The sequence below is a fragment of the Tauraco erythrolophus genome, chromosome 7 (assembly GCF_009769465.1).
Source record: "Tauraco erythrolophus isolate bTauEry1 chromosome 7, bTauEry1.pri, whole genome shotgun sequence".
NCBI lineage: Eukaryota > Metazoa > Chordata > Aves > Musophagiformes > Musophagidae > Tauraco > Tauraco erythrolophus.
In genome coordinates, this window is record NC_141471.1 from 40,503,627 (window position 1) to 40,521,234 (window position 17,608).

The window sequence follows — 17,608 nt, forward strand, 5'->3', positions numbered from 1 at the left end:
CTGTACAGGACTGTAAAACTGAATGAATCCATCAAACCTGAGATTATATATTGTATATATGCATGGTTTTTTGCTACTTAGTTCAAAGGAAATGACTATGCATAGCTGTTTCTGCTGGTAAGATCTCAAATGGTTGAAGGTGTTGCTGTATTTCAGCATTTAAAAGCATAAAGGATAATTTACTCTTAAAACTACCTGGGCACATTATATTTAACAAGTCTCAAATTCTCTTCAGGGATTATAATAAGGAAACACTTTGCTTAATCATAAATTTTATATTTATCTTGGCTAAACACCCTCCTTTGGATAGACTGCCATGTTTTGTCAAGAAAAATCAACACAGTGGAAATGAAGTACTTGTTCTGTTGTGTGGTCATTCAAAAAGAGTATGTACAAGTAATGTAAATGCGCACCAGTGCTGCTGATAATTTCACGCTCTCATACACTCGTTTCAATTTGCTTTAAAAAGGACTATTCCTCCTGGCTAAATACAGTCATCATGAAAAAGCATACCTCCCCTTTGAGCTAATAACACTGCAAGCCCCAAAACACAAGAGTACAAAAAACTTCTATACTTTAAGGAATCTGAAGCACTTTCTTTTCACAAGATATGTTTCTGAAGTGGGACAATGACACCAGTTTTTTTTTTACTACGGATTCTCTTTTAGTGCCCAGATTTCTGTTTGAGAACAACGATTCATTCCCACACATCTGTGAATCCCATCCACCCCCAAAACAAATCATACACATCCCAAATCCTTCTTTTTTAAAGTAATGGATCATAGTAAAAGCAGTAGATATCTTCACACATTAAAAGATTTTGAGGATTACTGGGACATACAATGGCTCAGGAATGACATAATCATCTACCTTGGAAGAGACCTTGAAGATCATTGAGTCCTACCGTTAAACGAACTAACACTGTCAAGTCCATCACTAAACCACGTCCCTAAGCACCACATCTACATGTAAGGATCCTGAGGTTCTGGAATCAGACCTTCTCTAGGAAGTATCACTTAGTCATAGGTCATCTTCATTCATCTGCAGCTCAGCAGCCTCTGGTAGCAAAGTGATTTTTCACCAACAAGTTACAGTAAAGCTAAAACTGTAATTAAAGTCACCAATGTCTTAAAAACATATTTTTTCTTCCTTTTAAAATATATTTAGTTTTTAATCACTTTCATGTTTAATTTGGACTTCTAATCTATGATTACAAAACTGACCTCCTCACACAACTATTTCTGTCTAAATTGGAGGGTCACAATTCCCTGCTCAAATAGACATGTAAATCATTTGAAGAAAGGACACAAAACAGCCAATGACCTGGGATACAGCCACCTTTTTCTCTCTTGCAATCAAATGCAAATTCCATCCTAGCAAGAGGTAAAGGACAGAAACCGAATTTCATTCCATTCTTCTCTTCTGTCAGCTGGTCCTTTCCCTGAAATCCTCAAACATAATATAGGTGCCTTTACTCAACAGATCATGCAAAATTGGTTAACGGAAGACTAAAGGGAAAGGCAGAGCCGTTCAGGTGTACTTCACGGAGCAAGAATACCAGAAATCAAGTAATTGTGTGTGTTCTGTACCCTGCCCAGGCTGAGAAGCTGGGTGCTACAATAAGGAGGCCAGCCTGCTGATAAGTTAATTTGGGTGACAATGCAAGGAACTGGATTGTACCACATACCCAAGAACAAATTTCAAATATTTACAATGGCAAAATGAAAAATAAGGCTCACAACAATAAGTACCGAGCAACCAGATCTTCTGTTCTCCACCTTTTGATACTGCCATCATCAGAAAGATTCTTAGTTTACAGGGTCAAATCAGATCAAAACAAACCACATACTGCCGCTTCTTCCCTTTGGGAACTCAAGAATATAGGGACCAGATGAAATTTTAGAAAGAGATTACCATATTATTTCAAAGTTTAGGACAGACATGCTTAAATAAATTATAGATAGTGTGAGGTACTGAGCACTATATTCTGACTCATATTTCAAGGATTCTTTGAACTGTTTTGAGTTACCTAGAATACTTTGCACTATCAAAGAAAAAAAAACCCACAACAGAAACCACCCAACACTGCAATGGATTATTACATTCAGGAACTTAAATAGTACGTAAATCCTTTCCAGGCGAAAAGCTTCATTCCTCTGCCACACTTCCCTCCCTCTATTTATTACCATGGATCAATTAAATTAAAAATTATCTGTTTGGTCCACTTCACATACAAAGATACTTTTGTGACTCAGTACAGCACTACATTAAAATTTTTAATATATCTCTAATATTTTTTATCATAAAGAGCAAAGAAGTGCTTGCTATACATAAAAGTCTAACTAAAAACTAAAAGTAATCCAGTCTTACAACCAGTTATATGATAATTTTGAGTATGTTCCTGGTAAGAACTTTGAGTATTTCTTTAATATCTTTTTGACCATATTAAAACACATAGTAAAATGTTAAATCCCAAATTACTAAATCAACTGCTACAAATACAACACATAGCTCATTTGACTGTTATGACCCATGTTTCCTAGCTGATTTTAAGATAAAAACAAGCAGATTACTAGCAAAGGTTTATCTCAAATTCCCACATGTACAGCATGCCACATTAAATATATGCAAATCAACCTCTTTCTCCTCTAGTTTTTTTGAGCTGACAACTCATATGACCTGAAGCCATGGTTAACGATTACAATTATTTGACTTTCATATTTATACAATCAGTCATCAGATATGCATGTTAATTGATTTTAACAGATAGTTTTGTATTCTAATGATCAACAGTAAATGTACATTTTACCAACCTCTTGATTTATAAGAAAATAAAACTTCTATCAGTTTTCACAATTAACCCTTCAGTGTACTGATTTGCAGTATTCACTGTGGACCTCCCTATAATATGTTAACCTGGAAGTACTCCAAACAATGGGATCTTTATTTTGGTAGCAAAATTTGATTTTTCAATGAAAGACATTCTTCTATTGTGTTTAAAAACCACGATTACTACCATATTTAAACAATGCACTGTCTATTAATTAAAAATGATGAAACATAATTAATGCTTAAATAAATGGACTGGGCAAAAAAAATAATTTACAGTTATTTCATATTCATATTTTGCTACTTAAAGTTCTTTTCTCTTTTTCAAAGAACTTTAGCTGTGCATTTCTTGATTCTAATAAGCCCTCAACTGTCATATACATGACAGAGTACAAGCCTACCTTTAAGATCCTTATTTCTCAAATAATATGCTTACGGCCAAAGCATTCCTCTGTTGCCATCAGAAAACATATTATTGAATTGCTTACTTTTTTTTTTTACATACCTGCAAATTTATTCTTTGCAATTACATCTTTATTTCAGATACCATCAAATAGAAAATTACAAATTGCACAGATCTGCACATGAAGGACTGACTACTTTGTAATTTATACAGTGTGCAATCCTCATCTTACACAATTAATGGTGGTTATTCTTTAAGGGTGTTCATATAAAAGAGAGTGGATGTTGCATCTTACCCTCAAAAAGATCAGATGAAGTCTTATTCCATAGAAGGGTTCTCCCAATTTAGGCTTTAAGTGTTATTGGACTACAGGCTTCTGCTCCAATTTCGGTAAAGCAAGAGCTGCCAAACCCCCTCTCAGTATACTTTAATACTGATACAGATATTTAAATTTCTGCAAAATGCAGAATCTTTCTACTTTCTATAAATAACTGAATGAGGTGTTGAGTCTATTTGTCTTTTATCCAGGTGAGCGTCGTACACTCCAACTTTTGTTACCGTTCTCTTTTTGACTGTCTGGTCCAACTAGTTTCAAGTGAAATTTATCCATTGTGAGATTTTGAAATACATTCTCCAGAAGAATGCGCAGCACAGAGACTGTAGGGCACTCATCTCAGATGTATAATGCTGATTCAAGTTCCTGTGATGTACCATGTACAGAAGAAACTTAAAGCCATGTTACCACAATCACGAACAAGCACCTTAATCTCTAAAGCACTGGTTAATGGACTTTTCTGATTTTTAAAAGGTCTTGATTTCACACTAAACATAAAAAGAAAGGTACTAAATATACAATAAGATTCTGTTGCTTTTTCCTTAAACTAAGGTCTGGCATCATGGCAGATACTGACAATGCAAGTAAATTCTCTTCAATCTTTCCTTTATTGGGAAACACCTTATTGGTCTTCAACAGATCTTGATTTCATCCTGAACATATTAAGATCTAGGGGTCTGCAGAAAGGGGAAATCCATCTCACTCTAATCACTAACCAAGTTTTAACATAACAGATGTAAAAGCTCAAAGACCCTGGGTTCTTTTCACAATGCAGTGTTATAACTTAACCACCTGGAAGGCTGAGTATAAGGTTTATACTTTTGTAGCCAAGGCAGACCTTAAGATAAATGGAAGGGTGAAGTAAAGATCTTAAAGTCTTATGTGAAACTCGAGTATAAATGACCAGAAAAAAATAGCAGGAAATAAAAGGAAAGACAAATACACTAAGAAGAAGATCTATGTATATACTTCATGTGTAAAGATCTAGTAAACTTAAAACACAGATACAGTTCCTAGTTTCTAAAAATGCTTGATATCCTCCATTTTAAACTTGAGTGTATTAAAAATTACAGACCACCTGTAACATCAGGTCACATCAGCTATGGAGAAAAACAAGCAATATTTAACAACTGCTGAAGTATGGGCTGATTGAGCCAAAGCAGTCCCACTCTGACTCATAAATACAGCACATTCATTCAAGTTAGAATTAATATAAACACTTTCACAAGATGCCTGAACTTAGATTAAGGTAGAAACAAACAAACAAAAAATACTGTTTACAACTATTTTTAAAAAGTATGTTAATTTCTCATCATAAAGATAAATGACTAGAAGTAGTATATGACTAACAATACTCAGTATATTTATTAAAAACTAAGAGGAAACAAAAGTAGAAAGCTACTGGTGACAACTTCTGATGACAACTTTTATGTAAAGAATTGCAACTACAATAAATTCCACAGTTAAAGATTAAATCAAGGCTATGAGTAGAAAGAAGACCAATAACATGCATTCTGAGAAATCAGAAAGTAGCGCAGCTAGAAAACGTCCAGCTGTAAGACAAACATTATGAGTGCAGTGATAGCGTGCCAACATCCAGACCACTATGGCCAGTCTGGATCATTGGGGCTGTTAAGGGGATCGTGACAGAGGGAACTGGGATAAAAAAAAAATCCAGAAGCTCAATACAAGTGGCTTAGTATCCAACAGTCATGGCATAATCTTAGTCACAAAAATGAAGTTGAGATTAATGAAATATAGAAAAACATTTACTATACTGGCCCTCTTGCAAAGTATGATTTTCTTTTGCACTGTTTTACACATAAGAAATAAACATGGAAATAGATAAAAAGTTTAATACAAAAAGGTAAGTAAGTTTAACTATCTGTATCCAAAGGTGATCCAATTTGATTAGAAATCATCAAGGATAAGGGTTTTCCATTGTCCTTGACGTAGAAAGTACAGACTTTGTGACGTTTAGTTAAGTTCGTATCAAAAACATTTAACTATTTTGTAACTCATTGACAAAGAAAAAGTATATTATCTATCAGCTGGATCAGTTCCATACAGCCATATAAACTGCTGTAGAAGTGCAAGGCACGGAAGGAAAATACCAAAGAAGGAGAACAGAAGGAAGACAAAAGACACATTGCACATTTTGATGACAAAATTATCTAAGTCCACACACAGGTCATCTAAATGTGATAAAAAACACATTCATAGAACCTCAAAGCATAAGTTTGTGAAATGGAAAACCTTACACCACCTCCAGGATGTTTTATTTCTACCAACATCAGTAATGTTTGCACTCCCTAAATCTCACTCCATTTTATAACGGTGACTAATTTTCACTGGACTTATTAAGAAACAGATTAGTAAGAATGGCAATAGTTTGCTTGCTAAAACTGGCCCATTACTTTGATGCTCCCTGTCTATAGCAAAGCAACACATGAATACTGCATAAGCAGCCAAATGCCTCTTCTGACATGAAGACTCCTTCCAAGACAGCCAGTGGCACCAGTGGTACCCAAATGGACAAAACATGGAAACTTCACTGCTAAAAAACCTGAAAGGCTGCACAGTTTCTCTTAGAACGAGAGAATATTTCACACAGAATCATCAAGTTAGCGAATGCAAACCACAGCAGAAAACTGCTGCAAATTTCAGCCCTGTTAGTGGATAGATGAATTTAGGGAAGACGATGTAAGCATCATCAACATAGGACAAAACCACCGGGTTTTATTTTAAACATGCTTCAACTCAACATTTTAACTTAAATATTGAAGAATGATTTTAGTTTGTACGTTTTACGTCTCTTGCCACCTGAAGCTGGCAATTCAAATGTCTAGAATAGCACATTTGGAATGCTGAGTTATATTAACATCATACTAACTATAGCAGTTCAATTTCTACAAATTTCTCTGGGTTTTTGTATATCGCTGAATAAATGACTCTGGAATTAGCTTACTTTTCTTGGAGGCATTATATGAAATTATTTCTTAAGTCTCCTCCTCTTTGATTTAGTATACCTCTTAAGATAATTTATTAATGTTTTGGATATCTCATTCATCATCCATTATTACTGGTGTCATAAATTAGAGGAATGGAACAAAGCACCGGACTATACACTTTTTCCATATTCATCAACAAAATAGCCACCTCTGTTAGCAAGCACTGCACAAAAGAAGTTGGTTTATCCACTAGAGTGAGATTGGGAGTACTTTTTAAACTCAAATCCCCAACCAGATCACTAGATTTATAGTATAATATGTTATTAGTGAAATCAAAATCAGCACTTCACCTTTAAATATAAAAAAACAGAAACATCTGATCTGCAAAAGACAAAAGCACAACAAACATTGCTATGTCCTGTAAGTTACTCAGATGAAGTAGAAGGCTCATGAATACCAGTCTTGGATGAAAAAAAAAAGGATTAATCATTGAAAATGCTGTAAATTTGCCAGCACACTATAAAACGGTGATGGGGTTTTGGCAGCATGGGAGGGGCTGCAGAAATGGCCCCTGTAAGTGGCCGAGCCAGTCAGCGCCTCCGTGAATGCCCTATTTAAGGACAAAGGAGCAAGAAGGGAGGCTGGACCTGCACTGAAGAGAGCGGGGAAGACAGGGGGCTGGCCCCCCCAGCCAGGCGGCTGCCTGCGCTGGGCCAGTGCTACCCGACTGGAGATGGCTGCAGCAGCACTGCCAGGAGAGCTCTGAAGCGCCCTGCTCCCAGGGCATCTGCTGGGAGGAGTTCGTCCTGGCGGGACTGCCAAGGTTCATCAGGCCCAGCACGGCTGCAGCAGAGAGAGGACTGCGACCTGAGAGAAACAGCTACACAGACAGGAAGGACAGCGAAGATGGAGTGGGAGGAGGTGTGCCCGAGCTGAGATTCCCCTGCAGCCCTTGGTGAGATGGCAGGCCGCCCCCCTGCTGCCCTTGGAGATCAACAGTGGAGCAGAGATCCACCCACAGCCTGTGAAGGACCCCACACTGGAGCAGAGATGCCTGTGCCTGAAAGAGGTTGTAGAGAATGATGTCCGTGAGCTGCTGGAGGCTGATGATGAGGCAGAGAGGCATATGAAGTCCATGGAGAACCCCACACCAGAGCGAGTGGCAGCTCCCTAAGAAGCCGTGACTCTGTGGGGAAGCAGCCTGTGCTGGAGCAATCTGATGGGTGAGGACTGCATCCTGTGGGAAGGACTCATGTTGGAGAAGTCTGTGGACTGTCCAGTGAGGAAGGGATCCATTGGAGCAGAGGAAGAGTGTAAGCAGTCCTCCTCATTTAAGAAAGGAGTGGCATAAACAACACTTAAACCAACCTGCAGCCCCCCATGCCCTGTCCCTCTGCACTGCTGGGGGAGGAGGTAGAGCCTCAGGCCTTTCCTTACATTTTTCTCCTCTCCATGAGGGTGACGAGCGAGCAAGCAATCCCGTGGTGGCTGAGCTGCTAGCTGGGCTAAACCACAACAAAGAGTAAAAAGCAGAGGAAAGATTCAACTAACAGAAACTTAAATGGCAGCATTTAAGTTTGTGATGTTATTTCTCAGAAAATAAGTTACCTAAACTGGTGCTAAGTAGGAAAAATGAAGTCTCTTGCCATTGCTTTTTCTTCTTTTCTTTTTTCTTTTTTTTTTCTTTTTCTAGATAACCTAAACACAAAAGACATTGGAAAATACAATTGTCAAGATTTCAGAAGATTTTCAAGATAATGATGATTAATGGGAATCCTGTAGGTAATAAGTTACATAGCAGTTTACTATGCTATATGAAGTATCTGAAGGAAGAAAGAATTAATGTTATTATGAGAACATTAACTACTGACTTAACAAGATCATTATGCCTGCATTAAATTACACCTCTGAATAAAGTTTGAATATCCAAAATTCACTTTTTGTTATTTTAGGCAAAGACTCAGTTGATATATTTTGTACGCATTCACTGTTTATATTCCTTTAACTAAAAGTAAATCTCTCATTAAGGCAAATTAATATTTTATATGATATAACAGTACTGCACTCACCTCTTTTCTAACTGTTACATGAAAAATGCTTGAGCCAGGTTTAGTAATTCATTAATGGAATCAGATACAGAATTTGAGTTCTTATAATAAAAGAAGAAAAGGACTGGTTAGATTTAAATTGAGTAAAATGCTTCAGATTAGCAGCTTTGTATCTATTTTCTACATGAGGAAGAAATAGTTGCTATTTTTTCTTCTTTAGGCATTACAGATAAGGTACTTTGGGCTCTAACGTCAGCTGAAAACAACAAAGTAATCTAGGAGGTAACAGGTACAAGATAATTCTCTGGTGCAAAAAGGACTTTAATGAACCTGGTGTCCCATGACCGATGGGAGTGCTGTAACAACTGAGGTAATAGCCAAAAAAATTGTTGGCAATGGCACCATCACTCCGTCATGCAAGGGTTTTGTTGACTTTGTGTTTCTAAACCATCTGAGACTTTTTTCCTTTCTGGACTTTTTATTTACTGAGTGGAAAACTTATGTCTGCATGGAATTGTTCACAGAATCTCAAATCAAGGAACATGCACAGCTGATTTACCTAAGACCAACTCCAATATATTAATCTTGAGATGTACAGAAGAAAGTTTATCTTTTCCTCATCCTGAAGACCTTACTTTCTTACCTTAAACTTTACAACAAAACCTCAGTGAAGAGTCTCCAGAATTACCCAATCTTCATTATTTTCCACGTAAATGAGAAGGTGACCTGTTCTCTATTCTGAATAGAGAATTTCATGTATTTTAATTAAAGGTTCTGCAAGACACAACACCCTGTCTTCTTTTTAACATCAGAGATCCAGAAGGCATCAGATGTTTATACATCTTCTAGATAGGATCAGTATCCATAGATGTTGATTCTTATGGTGGTTTTAAAAGGCACCACTGTTATGTTCCCTAATCACAGAAATGACATGAAATTTAAACCTTTGTTTCCCAGCAACATCCTAGCCTCTAACCTCTCCTGAGTACCTATTCTCAGACAAACACATATTTTTAAGCCCCATGTATTAGAACATTCATTCATGTAGTTGATCGTGGATCTGCAATTACGTGACACGTTTATCAGTGGGAAAAAAAGGACAAACAGGACATTTGAAATCCAGTGACTACAAAGCAGTAAATGCGGGAAGAGAATGGAGGAGACAGTATTCTGAAGCAAGCAGACAGGTAGCAGTGAAGGGCACAAGCTGATACCATCAGGACCGAAGATAAATCTCTCCATGTGAGGCCACGTTACTCATTTCCTCAACACAATTGTTACCACTAGTAAAGAAGTCTACTACAGCTACATGATTTAACAACTGTTAAACCAATACTGTTAAATTTAGAATACACTAGAAACACACTACAAATTGTCTCAAAGAAATAGAGCTTGTTTACTCCTCATTACAGCGTCAGTGAGTCAAAGAGCTGATCTTAAACAACAAAAGCCTGACAGTAGAAAATGCCACCAGTTCTGTCAGACTCCTGGAAGAGAAAATCGAGGCTCAAATGAATGCGTTGATCTTTGACTGAAACTATAAAACAAGTCAGTTTCTTCAAAGCCAAACGTAACACCACAGCCAATGAGTAGGAATCCTTTCATTTTTTCCACAGAATGATTTTTTTGATGTCATATGGTCTGGATATTTTTAATCACACTAAGGCAGCATAAGCAAGGCAAATGTATATGACCCAGGCCCATAAACAACCACAGGACTAATGTTATTTTTATTAGTCACGTGGAAATTGGATTGCTACCCACAAAACTTCAAGATAGAACACTTCACTAACACAGATGATAATCTAAAATTCATCCCGTTTAACGACTAACAGCCTTAAGATACATTATTTCATGCTCTTAATTCAAATAAAAGTAATTAAATGCACCGTATTTTCTGTTCAGAAGTTATCCTTAGTTATCCTTCCTGAACTAGGACATGATTCTCAGCGTCATCTCGAATGTCCTACATGATTTGCCCATCCTTACTTCACAAACAATTCTAATTAAAAAAAACCTACATTCACTAAATCCCTTTCAGTATATCTTCCAGTGTAATTTTTCCAGTGTAAGATTTCTGATGCTATTCATTAAAAATCAGATTGTTTACTTTTTAATTTTAGATATGACTTTATTTGAAATAAAATTTTAACGCATACCAAGTAAAGTAACGCTAACATATTGCACGTCATAACCACTGCAGAAGAGTAACGGCAGAAAGAAACAGTTAATGACTAGAAACAGCCAGAAACAATGAATAGATGATAGTTTAACTTAACCGATTGGTGCACACCCTCTTCTTCCCACCTCTCACCTCCAGTAAATTTATCTTCATTATAACTATATTGGTCAGTTCAAGTTTGTTTAGCTGCAGGTCTTTCCATCACTGAAGTCAACAGTGAAGTCACTCACTTAAAAGTAAAGACCAATTTTTTCTTCCTGGAACAAATCTTAAGCATCCAGAAGCCCAGGACTTCAACGTTTGGCTTCATGAACTAAGTGCTTACTCAACAGGCATCCAGAAAGTAATGCATTATTTCACTCAGCCATATTATTATTATCCATTTTCCAGCACTTTATTATCCATTTTACGTAAGAACTCATAACGAAAACAAGCGTATTGTTTAACATGCAGGAAAAACATATGGGCAACCAACAGATATTACCTCTGACCCCTGTCAGGTCAATTAACTTCTATAACAGAGACAAATGCCTTCAGAACAGCAAAGCAAGCAACAGAAATCCTCTCAAATGCTAGAAAAAAAAAATAAATCAAAGAATATATGCTGTGATGAAGTGAACTAGGTTTAAAAAATAAACTGAAGTAATTTTCCACACTACTGTTAAAGTTGTTTTCAGTAACGTACAGTAACACCCTGTACTTCCCAATCTTCTGTACTTTTACTAATACAAAATATATCAACTTAGAAAATGTATCCTAAAGTTCTTTAACATTTTTTATTGTGAGGGATTACCTTCAGGATCAAAAGTGGTGCACTACGAACATGAATTTCCCATGATCCAAAACACAAAAAGAAATCCGCTGCATCGCTTTTAGTCACATGACAAGATAACATGAAGATTACATCATTCAAGGATTACCAAGGTAGTTGTGTGTTTAATTATTAGTCAGGGTCACCATTCAAAGCTCTAGTTATTAATTCGCCCTCCTTTATTCCACATGCTGGACTACAGACTCCACAGAACAAAAATTCTGGATTCACTGGCTGTATCAAGTGAGTGAGATGAAGAACTAAAAGATACAAAGTAAAAGTTCTTAGTAAATCCAAGTCTAATTTACTTTTAATCCTGCCTATTTCAAAACTTTGTTGCGCTCTTACAGTTCAAGTCTAAGAATGACCCATTTCTCCAGCTGCAACACAAGACGAGCTGCCATAACATTGTGTTTATTCCCAAATCAGTCACCGAGAGCAGCAATGCCTAACAAGTAAACTTTAGTATAGCAAATACAGTCCACCGGTAGGACTGCAGGAAACCTCTGATGGACTAAGGCAGCACTAACAGCGCAGAAGAAGAAAGCTCATATGGTGAGCTATCACAGAACAGTTTTGCCCGGCTTTTTTCCCATGTAGGCACATTCCAATGCTGTTCTAGGAACAGTAGCTGTTTTCTGGCCAGAATGCTCCAGGTACCATCTTAGGATCAAGATTCACCGAAAGCAAAAACGTGATTTGCTTATAATATTATGCATATATATAAGGTTTATGTATCCAATTTAGAATTCTAAAATGCTTATATGTATACGCAGTATCTTTGACACTAACAAAATATTTAAAATCTCCTGCCACCTACTATGGCTTTATGAAAGAGATGTAAATTTAAAAACCCAACTTTTTTTTTTTAATTCATTAGAGAATTAAGAGAACAGGTGGTGCTTGGAAATGCATTTCATGAGCTTTCGTAACCAAGACAGAGTGACACAAGCATATACGTCAATATGTACCACAGCTGAATGGTCAAAAATGCGTAACTCTATGTACAAGTATTTCAATTAATGAATGAGAAGAGTTTTTCTTAGTCAGTAATACATTATCAATTAGACTTACCACGCCTTACTGAACATTAAAAAGTGTGAGGATCAGATGTACAAAGAGAAAAATCAAAGCAAAGAGAGAATTCAGCTTTGGGCAGAACATGATTAGGGGACATCCAGCCAAACAAAAATGAAGGTGGTTGTTCTAAGCAACGTAGAGGTCAGTATCTAAGACTTCCATTGCACCCAGTCAACGGACTGAGACTAAATTCAGATATAGCCATTCACATCCAGTACAGTGTTAGGTTATTATTTGCTTATTTCTAGTGACAGACATTTCCTTTTACAGTCGCTGCCAAGTATCACTTGGCAGAATTTGACAATGTGTGCAAGAGGGCAGACCCTGAGCAACCCCTCATGGTTACCAGCCACTCCCCACCGTATTTCCGCAGAAGGGCATTTCAAATGAAGGTTTAATTGGGCAGAAGGAAACAAAAGTCCAGCTTAATCTCAGTTCATCACTGTCACTCCCTCTAGACCTAGAGCAGATATCTCTGCCATTCCATCATCAAGGTGCAGCTGGGTCACTAACAAGGGGCAGCTATTCCAGACTCAATGTCAGATATTTTATATTACAGAGGTCTCAAAGAAATTCTCCTCAAGAGACCAGGTTGGCTGAGGACACAGGCAATTTCGGGTTTTATTTGTTTTTGTTTTTTTTTCTTAGAATCATAGAATGGTTCTTTCATCATAGTATTAGGAAAATAACCAGTCCTTCAAGAACTATGGTAATCTATACATGTCCATGGATGCAGGAATGCCCAGCAAGGTCAGTGCAGTCAGATGAGCCACAATCAACTGTCATAGATGACAGAGCTTACAGTAGGGTGTTGAACTTTGAGCTCTGCCTCTAAGACAGTCCACTTCAGAAACACTAAAGAGACTGGATGGCAGAGCAAGAGCTCCAAGAGGAAAGTATCAAAGCAAATGTCCAGGGTGGAAAAAAGACTTTTCCCTCTGTCTTTCACCTATGCAAGATGACAGGTGTCAGTTAAATGCTTTTTCATTTGTTTACATGTACACGCGATTAGAAAGTCTGCTTGCATTTCAATTACTTTTCACTGTCTGTCATCCTTTACCTGTGTCCTCAAGTCAATATATCATCATGGTGGCACAGACTTTGTTTGAGAGGAAATGACAGTAAAACATAGCTTCAGCCTCAGAAAAGGCAAAATGTCAAATGGAAGTAAAAATACTTCGACACATTCTGTAAAGACAGTGGAAGTACAGAAACGTATCTCAAGTTAAAGGGAAGAGGTTAGCATATCAGAAGGGACTACATGGAAAGTCATAGTATCCAGTGGATGCTATGAACAGATATAGCAATCAATCTCATTAATAGCTGCTACAAGAGAATTCTGGAATTGACACTTGTCTCGATTCCTTCAAAACTAAGCACAATGAATAATAACAAAATAGGCATGGCCATAACATTTCACCAAGCAAAATTCTTAAATGTAGACAGAAATTTATCTCAAGTGAAATGGCAGTTAATTCATTGTTGTCAATTCAGGATACTTTTCAATGATGAAATCATTGCAAAGTGTAACTCAGGACTTCAAAAGATAAATTCTCTCATGTTTAAAAAATGAAGCTGCTACCCAATCTTCACTTACTCTGAAGTTAATCTGAATAATAATTTTACAAGTTGTCTGGTCAGGATGAATAAGAAACATTAGCTGAAATACAATACTAGAAATCTAGAGTCTTGCAGGCAACTTGAGTCTTTTTTTTTGTAGAGGAGAAAGTACAGATAGTATACTAAGCTCATCAGAAAGAGTGACAGCTTAATGTAGAGTACTACTACAGATATCTCTCTTTCTAAAGAAAACTGAATATTTGAGAAAAATGAGAAATCCTTGACCGCTTTTTCTCTCTCAGTATCAAATATATCTTTGTCATCCTTTTCACCACTTAAGTTCAAAACAAAGAGGTGATCTTCATCAGCTCCTCTTCATCTTCCAATATATTCAAATCTCATCTGAAACTGTTGTTGTTTTTAATAAGACCTATACATGTAAGAGTCAACCTGCCTATACAGCTAAAATTCTCATTTTCCCCACTTATCCATGCAATTCAACTCGCCTCTCAATCAATCAATGCAGCGTGCAATCTCCAAAACACTCATCTCGCTGGTTGCCAAAGTCTTCAGTAACTGTAAAGACAGTTGTCTTTAATGATCAAGCCTCTCATCAGCAATTTTACATTATTCTTTTTTTTTTTTGCATCTTTATCATTGCATACCATTTTCAAATAATTGAAGACAACCTTCGTAAAAATCCTTGTAAAAGTCTACGTCTTACACTACTCCCACAAATGCAGTCAGTCAATATAATCTGCTTCAATATCCAAAACTGTCTTCATTGGTAAGGTATTTGTTCTTGCCCACATGTCTTTTCTAGTGAACAGTTATGTGGTGCTTAGCTGCCTACTGTGGTTAATCCAAATCACTACCTTACAATTATTTCTATTGCAGCTGGCCCTATTCATGGCTCGAAAACACAGAAGTAGAGGAGCTTGACATGCAAAAAAATCAGGCAAACAAAACATTGAGACATACACTGTAATAAACAAAACAAAGAAGAATAATGGCCAGCAAGGGTTCAAAACACATGTTCTGTTTTGTTGAGTTTGATTTAATTCAATTTTTCCAGAAGGTGGAATCTTAGAAGTATGCTAGGTTCTTTCATGCTCAGGAAAGTCCAGGGCTGCAATCATTGGGGCAGAGTGAGACTGCAGAGAAACAGGTAAGAGGGATCTGAAAGAAATGTCCAGTGTTAAAAACAAACAAAAAAGAAAAAAAAAACAAGCAAAGAAACTATTCAATGCCTGTTAATAAGCTTTATATTTAAGGTTTTCCCACTGGTTTAAATCCTAGTCATCCACTTCCTACCCGGCCATTCTTCTTTCTCAAGCTCGTACAGCTTGAGCTAGAATGATCCACCACTTCTGGAAGGGGATGGTGTGAGTCTGAAGCTTCTGAGCATAATAGAAAATGGGAGATTACCCTGAGTCTTACTGGAAGCTACCTTGAAGCACTGGCAAAAGACTATCTGTATTAAGAGGTGTCTCACATGCTCATGGACTAAATGATAAATAACAGCAGCTCTAGAAAATAAAGCACTCCAGTCAACCTACAAAAATTAAAGCAAGAGTCTATCAACATACTTTTATCCCAAGCTGAGTAAGATGTTAATAAGAAGTAAAATGATGTTCACTGAGCCCACATTTGTCCTCTTCTCAGATCAAGCTACTCACAGTGGAAATTATAACCATGACTGATCATACACTATTACTGTAAATTAATGTAAATATCTAGTCTCACGCAACAGCATGCTCTAATTCCTGGCACATGTCAGTTTTGAATTCTGACTTACAGATAGAGCTACACGTTTTTCTTCTAATATACAAGAACTTTGACAATTTATCTAAAATCCCTAAAGACCAGAACAGAAATGTATAACATACTAAAAACAGATTAGGACTCTCTCCAATCACTGAGGCTGTAGAGTGCACAGGAGTGCTATTAAAATAACAGAGCATCTCAGCTGCATTTGCAACAGCTGATAGTGCCACTTGTTCCCTCTGAATGTGTACCTCAATCCATCCCAGTGGTGCACGTCAAAGTGGAGCAATGTCCAGTGACAGCAGCTGGTCCTGTCCTTTGCTCCTCCCCACTCAGTTTCATAAGGACTGAACCTTGCAATAATGGATTCTGCATTTGTAGGTTAAGGCAGCATGACTGCACCAAGTATTTGTCTGACATCACCAGATAAGGTTATTAAAAATTACTATTAACTGGTATCTGTCCAATATATGTTTTCTTCTCAGGTACAGAATTCCTTTCACTTCACCCTAGGAACGTACTTAAGGCTCAAGACAGAAGTCATAAGAGACAAAAGACTGGGCAGCTTTTCCGTCTCTGCAAACTGAAGTTTGACATTTTATCTAGAAGGTGTGTCAAATCAACAAACAACTTCAGCAATCAAATGTGGAAAACAAAAGCAACCAGCAAACTCCTCAGGTCCACATACAGTTCCGAAAAATTTACAGTACGAAAGGGGCCACAAACAGTTGGTAATTAGCTGGAAACAGAGAAGGTATATCTTGATCTATGCTTACCTCATTCTTTCTGTCCCTTAAATCTCTTTCCAGTTCCCTGACTTGCAGTCAAGCCTCATCAGTCATCTTGCACCTGAATCAAGCAATCTTCACATCAAGACTCAAGGGCAGTATAATAGATAAAAGTTAGGATCACTGTACAAATCCAAAACCCAAAGTAGCTTTCTACTAGCCGAAATCCACCCTGACTACAGAAGGGAACCTTGTGAAAAAGGGGCACCAAAGCTCCAAGTGTGAAATATTTATACTGCCTTACACATAGCCAGAGCAGGGAAAAAGGTAATTCAGTTTGTTGGATTTTTCAGAAATGGTATACAGGAAAAAATGTTTAAATTTAAAGTGGAACTAACTGCCCAAAATGAACTTATTTAAAGTAATACACAAAGTACCAAAAGAAATTTCATGCTGACATGAGCACTCAGAAAATTGTGAAATAAATTCACAAACAAAAAGGTGTTTACCTTCATTCATAAAATGTTTTCGTTTCTTGTAACTCACTGCCTTCTTTGAAAAGTGCATTTGAAAAAACAAACGAAAAAATTATCAAGTCCTAACTGTAATGCACACACCCCACCAATATAAAATGCCAGCTTTTTAATTCCTTGTTTTTAGTTTTCAAGACACTGACTTTTGAGTGAACACTTTATATACGTTTTCTGTGCACAACAAACACACACCACTGATGTGTTTAGAAGAAACACCTTCCCCTGACTGGGACACGAGTTTCCTCTGCTTACAGGAAGTCAGAAACTTCCGTCTTGTTGCACTTTCCTCTATTTGTGCTCATCCACTGTTCTCTCATCCAGCCATGAAAATTAAATTTACAGGAGTCCAGATTTCTGCGTACTTCAAAAGAAAAGAATCTTT

General features: G+C 37.1%; 1 protein-coding gene across 1 annotated transcript in view; it reads right to left on the reverse strand.

The window, feature by feature from the left end:
- The window catches only part of TBC1D5 (TBC1 domain family member 5), a 322,093-nt gene that overhangs the window by 296,714 nt on the left and 7,771 nt on the right, over positions 1–17,608 (reverse strand). The window lies entirely within an intron of this gene.